The sequence below is a fragment of the Bos indicus x Bos taurus genome, chromosome 4, assembly GCF_003369695.1.
Source record: "Bos indicus x Bos taurus breed Angus x Brahman F1 hybrid chromosome 4, Bos_hybrid_MaternalHap_v2.0, whole genome shotgun sequence".
Taxonomy (NCBI): Eukaryota; Metazoa; Chordata; class Mammalia; order Artiodactyla; family Bovidae; genus Bos; species Bos indicus x Bos taurus.
The window spans coordinates 80,390,713-80,398,205 of record NC_040079.1 but is presented as its reverse complement, the minus strand read 5'-3'; positions in this window follow the sequence as shown (position 1 = coordinate 80,398,205).

The window sequence follows — 7,493 nt, the reverse complement described above, 5'->3', positions numbered from 1 at the left end:
ATACTAAAGGAAATCAATCCTGAATATTCATTTGAAGGACTGGTGCTGATGCTGAAACTCCAATATTTTGACCACCTGATGTGAAGAGCAGATGCATTGGAAAAGACTCTGATGCTGGGAAAGATTGAATGGAGAAGGCGAACAGGACGACATAGGATGAGATGGTTGGAAAGCATCACCGACTTGATGGACATGAGTCTGAACAAGCTCCTGGAGTTGGTGATGGACATGGAAGCCTGGCATGCAGCATTTCATGGGGCTGAAAGAATCACAACTGATTGACTGAATTGAACTGAAGGAAGGGCCAATATTCATACTCAGACAGTTCTTGCCTTCGCATTTTATCCCATGGTGAAGCATAAGTAAATAGGATTAGGGTACATTATCTTCACAAATTAAAACTCGTGATTACTGGGATGGAATTGGGCAAGACTTGGAACATAAGTACTAAGCCACATTTACTTAAAGAATGTAAATTATTACATGGTTCCATAACACTAGTTACAATTTGAATAATTATCAGTCTTTCATTCTGTTGTAGAAAAAATTAAATATAAAATGGAGAGTTTTCAATTGCTAAGAGATTTGTATGGTTTTTCACAGTTAGAAATTGAATATTTAAAAATATAAAACCTTCTTTAATTCTACATGTAAACATATATGAAGCATTCCAATTCAGATACTATTTTCAGATATGCAAACTTATTTTCCATATTTGAAAAAAAACATTGTATATGTGGAAGATTTTCAATTGCTAAGTGATTTGCAAGGTCTTTCAGGCTTAGAATTATAGCAGAATATTTAAAAATATAGAACCTCCTTTAATTCAACATGTAAACATATATGAAGCATTCCAATTTGGATATTGATTTCAGAGATGAAAAATTATTTTCCATATTTGAAAAAAACATTGTATATACAGTTTATCAGATCAATCATGGTTGTATGTCAGTGTTACTTAAAATTTATTATTATTTAAAACAAATTTTTATTTATTATTTAAATTTTTAAATTTATTTTTAAAATAATTTATTATTTAAACAAAATGTTTTCTAGTTGTAGATGTCAGAGATATTTTATTTTCTGTAGAGAGGCTAGACCTACAGTTTTATTGGAATGATCTTGAGTTTCATTTTATTCTCCCATCATTATTATCCAAAATCACCATGAAGTCCTCATAATGTACTTCTACACATTCCAACAAGAATTAACCCCAGTAAAGAGGTTTCTTTTCTTTGGGGATTTAATCATTGTATAGCTAAGAATGTGCACGTTCTTATACAAGTCATTCTAAGAGTCTCCAAATTATGATTTCCCCTCACCCCCCAAGTTAGACTGCTTTTCTCAGTCTTTAAATTAACATCTTTAAAAAGTTATTCTATATTCAGACAAAGATTAAATATATTTTTTACATTTCATAAATCTCTTTTTTAAAGATATTTTTGCTTATTTTTTTAAGAGTCATTTTAGATTCACAACAAAATTTTAAAAGTACAGTGATTGTCCAAATACTCCCTTCCCCCATGCATGTATAATTCCCCCATTACCAATATTCCTCACAAAACTGGTATACTTGTTACAACTGATGAACATACGTGAATATGTCATAATCATCCAAAGTCCATACATTACTTTAGGGTTAACTTTTGATGATGAACATTCTATGGGTTTGATCAAATGTATAGTGACATGTATCCACCATTGTAGCATCATACAGAATACTTTCACTGAACTAAAAACCCTCTCTACTCTGTTTATTCATCCCTTTCCTCTACCAATTCCTATGTGTGTCAACTACTGAATTTTTTACTGTCTCCATGGTTTTGCCTTTTACAGAATGTCATATAGTTGGAATCATACAACATGTAGCCTTCCAGATTGGCTTCTTTCATTTATTAATATGCATTTAAATTTCCTCCATGTCTTTCCATGGTTTGATAGCTCATTTATATTTAGCAATGAATAATATTCCATTCAGTTTATTTATCCATGCACCTACTGTAGGGCATGTTTGTTGCTTCCAAGTTTTGGCAATGAATGAATAAAGTTACTATAAACATCTGTGTACAGATTCTGGGTTTTGTTTTGTTTTGTTTTAAACAGAAATATTTGTACTCATCCTTAAGAATATAACAAATTAATATACATGAACAATAGATTCAACCAATCTTTTAAGTATAAAGGGCCAAATATGAGAGTCTTTCCACCCTCCACCTGTCCCCTATCCTTAGTTTCACAGCACTAAAGTTAACTACTCAACATTTGCATTATATATGAGCCAAATATGAGTAAAGATATTTTTAGAGAAGCAGGGCAGTTCAAGAACAAGTGAGAAAAAAAATACTGAGATCTTAAGAATTGTTTTCAATGTGTAAAAAAAAAAATATTTAAACAGTTTGAATTAAAGAACAATACATAAAATGTCCAGGTATATTGTATACTACTCTATAAGTACTCTAGTTTACACAGGTATATCCTAGAAAATATGTGAGTTTTAAAGATTTATTGTCTGGACATATGTAGTTTGCCTAATGTAGTTTCTCTATATATGTTCTAAAAGAATACTTAATGAGAAAATAAGATGATAAATAGATTTTTCTTAGCAAAACCTAACTGGGGTGAGCTTCATTTTTTAAATAACTAACTTACAAGTTTAAAATAGCTAGACACGAACATATTTCTTTTTTTTTAAACGATTCTCATTCTTCTTAACTTTTTAAAAACTAAAACTAGTGTTATAACTCAAGATAATGTTTTTAGGAAACCAAGGGTCATCAACAAAATATATATATATTTTAATCACCTTCTATAATTTGGTAATACTGAGGATTAAAGCTCATTTTTAAAGTTAAGTATTAAACATTTGAGTAATGTTTTAAAAGAAGAAGAGATGAAAATATATGTTTTTGATAGTTCATGATGGAATAGATTCACAAGTTTCCTTTTCTCTTGGAATCTATTTATTTTGCTTTAACTGAAACATTCCCTCCCTGACTTATCAGTTCATGGGTTCTTAATAACTCCAACAACTTTCCAGGCCTGAAGAGAATTCTTAGTTCTTATTCTACAGTTCACCTCATCATTTGCCAACCATATTTCAACAAGCTACTGTATGACTTTTCATCTCCTGCTTCAAAATTTTCTGTGGTTTCCCTTCTTTCCTTGTAGAAGTCTTACAAATAAATCTTCAGGGTATTAAAGCATAATGTCTTCTTTTGAAACCTCAGAAAAATAGTTATATACAGTAAAGGACTGACTTTCTTGCTACATTTGGGAAGAAAATATCAAATAAAGGAGAACATTTTAGCCACAGAAAAGTAAATTTAGCTTAAGAAAAAATATTTAAGGTGGAGAGTCTGTTTAATTTCAGAAGTTAAGAAAAACATGTCAAAAATAAAAGTCTAACAAGAAAACATTAATTATATCTGTTTCATAATGACTCCAAGTATATTATTGAACATATATAGTTGTCCAAATAAAGTGTTTCAAGCTATTCTTTTTCATAAATGCGGGAAAAAAATGATTTTCCAAAAGTAATGAGATGTCTACAGTGATCTTCATAACCCCAGCTCTTTTACCTCTTGACCTCACAACATGCTTCACTCTCATCCACAGGCATTCTGTTTGTACCTCAAATATGCCAGCTACTCTCAGGAGCTTTAGGCACTGCTGTATCCTTCTTCTGTGACTTTCCTTCCCCAAGTATCTGAATATCTACACTGGTGACATCTCACTATTCAGGATTTAGCTCAAATTTCATTTCCTGACCACATTCTCTAATTAGCTTCATTGATTTGCTTTCTATAATTTTACTCTGTTTTACTGTTTTAATAGCAATTGATATTTTCTAAATAGCTATTTCTAAATAGCAATCGAAATTTCCTAAAACTTTCATGATCATTTGATTATCTTTTGTCTGTATTCTCCCTAGAGTTAACCTTTATGGTAGTGGGATCTGTTTATCGTGTTCCCTTTCTATAGGCCAATTCCAGAAAACCACATGTCACATAATAGATATTGAATAAATATTTTGATAATTATTTAATTTCATTAATGGTTCTATCAACTCCCCTTGACTGGGCATGGATGATTGAGCATTTTACAAACAGAAGGGCTTTATTTTATTGGAGTGCAATTATCTTTTCAATGTTAGCATCCCCAGTAAGTCAAGTATTTAATTTGAATAAAGTGTCTAGGTTGAATTTCCTATTATGGGAAATCAGTGCCTTCTACTGATTGTCTTTTCAATATTATTGTAAAGTCATTTCACAAAGTAAACCTAAATTAATTCACTAATTCAATAAATATATATTTATCTCATACCTATTATATGCCTACAAAGCTCTAGGGACTGGGATATATCATTAGACATAATAACAACAATACAATATTCTTGTTCTCATGGACCTACTATTTTAGAAGGAATAGATAAATAATTAAATTAAAGATAATACTTTTATAAATGTTAAGAGTGTATAGAAAGGTGACATGTAGAAGCAGATGAGTGTGATAAATAGTTTCAGTGTCAGAACAGGTTGAAATTTTAAAGAGAATGTTCAGACCAGGTCTTATACAGGCGAGAGACATATGTAGAGATTCCAGACAGAAAGAATTGCCAATATATAGGTCTTAAAGTAGGGGGAAATGCCTGGACGTGTGGAGAAACAGCAAAGAAGGTTAGTTTGACTAGAGTTGCATCAGTGAGGTAAAGAGATGAGTAAGAGGCAAGGTGTGTGTGTGTGTGTGTGAGAGAGAGACTAGATGATATAGGACGCTGTTAGCTACTGTAAGAACTCTAACAGATCTTATTGTGAAATGGGATGTCCCTCACCACCATGGGATAACAAGCCCAGGAAACTAGAAGGCAATCAGTGCACCATACATAAACAAGAGGAATGGAAGAGCAAATGACCTAGCCACACCTGAAGGGGGATGGAAATGGCAGATCCTGGACACTACACTCAAAGGCAGATGGTCCAAACAGATACAAAAAACAATGGGGCTAGTCAGTGCCATTTAACCCTTAGTTGGCACTCCAATTGACCCTTGAGAATCCCCAGCTGACACTGGATATAGGGGGGAAGCCTATAGAATTCCTAGTTGATACTGATGCCAGTAATCAGTTCAGTACTGATTACTCAGTACTGAACACCAGTTCAGGCAAACTTGATCACAAGAGTTGTAAAGCTATGGGTATATCAGGGAAAGCCCAAGAATGGGCATTCATAGATCCATTAGGCCTAACTGACCAGGGTGTTTTTAGACTGTCAATCAGCCTATAACCTCACTTTTTTGGTAAAGAAATCCATTGGGGAGTACCCAAACACACAACAAAAACAACACTTCTAGACAGTCCTGCTCTAAGGATTTAAAAATTCTCCCACCATATTCTGAGAAACTTTAGCTAAAGACCTAATCCCCCTCCAGTATGTAGACAACATTCTGATAGTCAGACCTACTAAGAAGGCCTCTGACAAAAATAATGTAACCACCCTTAATCACTTAACTAATAAAGGCTATAAGGTGTCCAAGTAAAAGGCCCAAATATCATAAACTAGGATGACCTATGTAGGCTTCATTCTCACATAAAGCCAGAGAGGCTTATACCAGGAAAGGAAAGAAGCCACTTGCAGCCTTGCCTTTCTAAAACTAGAAGACAGCTTAGGGGATTCCTGGGACTGGCTGAGTTTTGCTGCATCTGAATTCCTGATGCCTAATAGCTAGATCTCTACATGAAAAGTTGAAAGGAAAGAATGATGATCCTTGTGAATGAAATTTATATATTAAGCAGCCTTTAAACCATTGAAAAAGCAATGTCTTCAGGCTCCTACCCTGGTCCTCCCAGATTTAGCTAAATCCTTTGACCTTTACATTCATGAGAGAAGGGAAATCAGCCTCAAAAACTGGGACCATTTTTCTTGGTTGTTGCTTCTTTCTCTATAAACAATTAGATCAAACTGCTAAGGGATGGCCTCCTTGCCTACAGGCAGAAGCAGCTATTACAACCCTGCTGAAGGAAGATGAAAAGTCAATGATCGGTCAGTCAATTACTATATGGACTCCACAGTAGGTTCAGGTGTAAAAAATTCTAAATGAATGGCTATCCCCCAGAAGGTCCATTCAAGGTCACGTTATGCTTTTAGACAACCCCGTGGCTACCATAAAAACCTGTCACACACTAAATCAGGCCACCTACTACCCAGAGAAACAGGGACCCTGAAGTATGACTTTCTAGGAACCATAGGCACATCTATTACAGATGTCCTGACTTGACCAAAGAAGTGAGTCTTGCCTAAATGCTGAACAGGAATGGTTCACAGAGGGGAGGAGTTTTATGAGAGCGGGGGAAAAGCCTGGTGCAATACACAGTGACCTCCCAGATACAAGTCATAAAAGCAAGAACCCTATTCTCAGGGACTTCTGCATAGAAAGTGGGGCTGACAGCCATCACCTGAGCCTTAGTGCTTGCAATAGAGAGTATCTTAAATGCTTATACAGATTCCCCAAATGTGTATGATGTCATACATGTGTGTAAGTGCATGCTAAGTCACTTCAGTCATGTCTGATTCTGTGTGACTCCATGGACTTTAAGCCCGCCAGGCTCCTCTGTCCATGGGATTCTCCAAGCAAGAATAATAGAATGGGTTGCCATGCTCTCTTCCAGGTGATCTTCCCGACCCATGAATGCATCTCCTGCATTGCAGCTGGATTCTTTCCTGCTGAGCCACTGGGGAAGCCCATAGTTACTTTGAAGAATTAACAGATGAAACATGACTTAAAGCATATTGAAGCTCTTAGAAGCAGTTCAGCTTCCAAAAAAGGTGGCAGTGATTCCTTGTAGGATTTACCAAAAAGGAGGGTGCAGAGATAACAAAAGAAAACAACAGACAGATGCAACTGCTAAAAGGGCCACCTTGAGCCAGTGACTTGGCAACTAGTCCTCCTCACACCTTAAAGGCAAGATCCATCCAATTACTCTCCAATCTGTTCAAAGGGATGATTAGATAAAAACACAAAATTGGGCTTCAATCTAGGAAGCCATGGGTGTCTAGGTAATGAACATGGGCCATACTTCTTCCCCCAAACTGCAGCTTGTCAAGCCATCAGGGAGGCCCAATAAGCGAGGAAAGTTCTCAAGGAATATGATGACCAGGTACTGCCCATGCCCATCAACCCGGCCCTCCACCCTTTCCAGCCAGGAGATGGGGTGTACCTAAAAACCTGGAAAACAAGCAACCCACAAAGTCAGCTCACCTAAGTGGAACAGATTCCATTTAGTGATCCTAACCATCAATTCTTCTCCAAAGTTGCAGGAGAGAGTTCACACTGGATTTAAGAGGGCCCCCAATCCCCAACCTCCCAAGAGACAACCTTTGGCAATGGATTTCCTTGACTACTCATGTGACTCTCTCTCTTCTTCAAGCTTCTCTTCTGAAAAACAACCAAAGTGTAACCAGGGATATTCAAGCCACAGCAGTGACCTCAACCTCGGG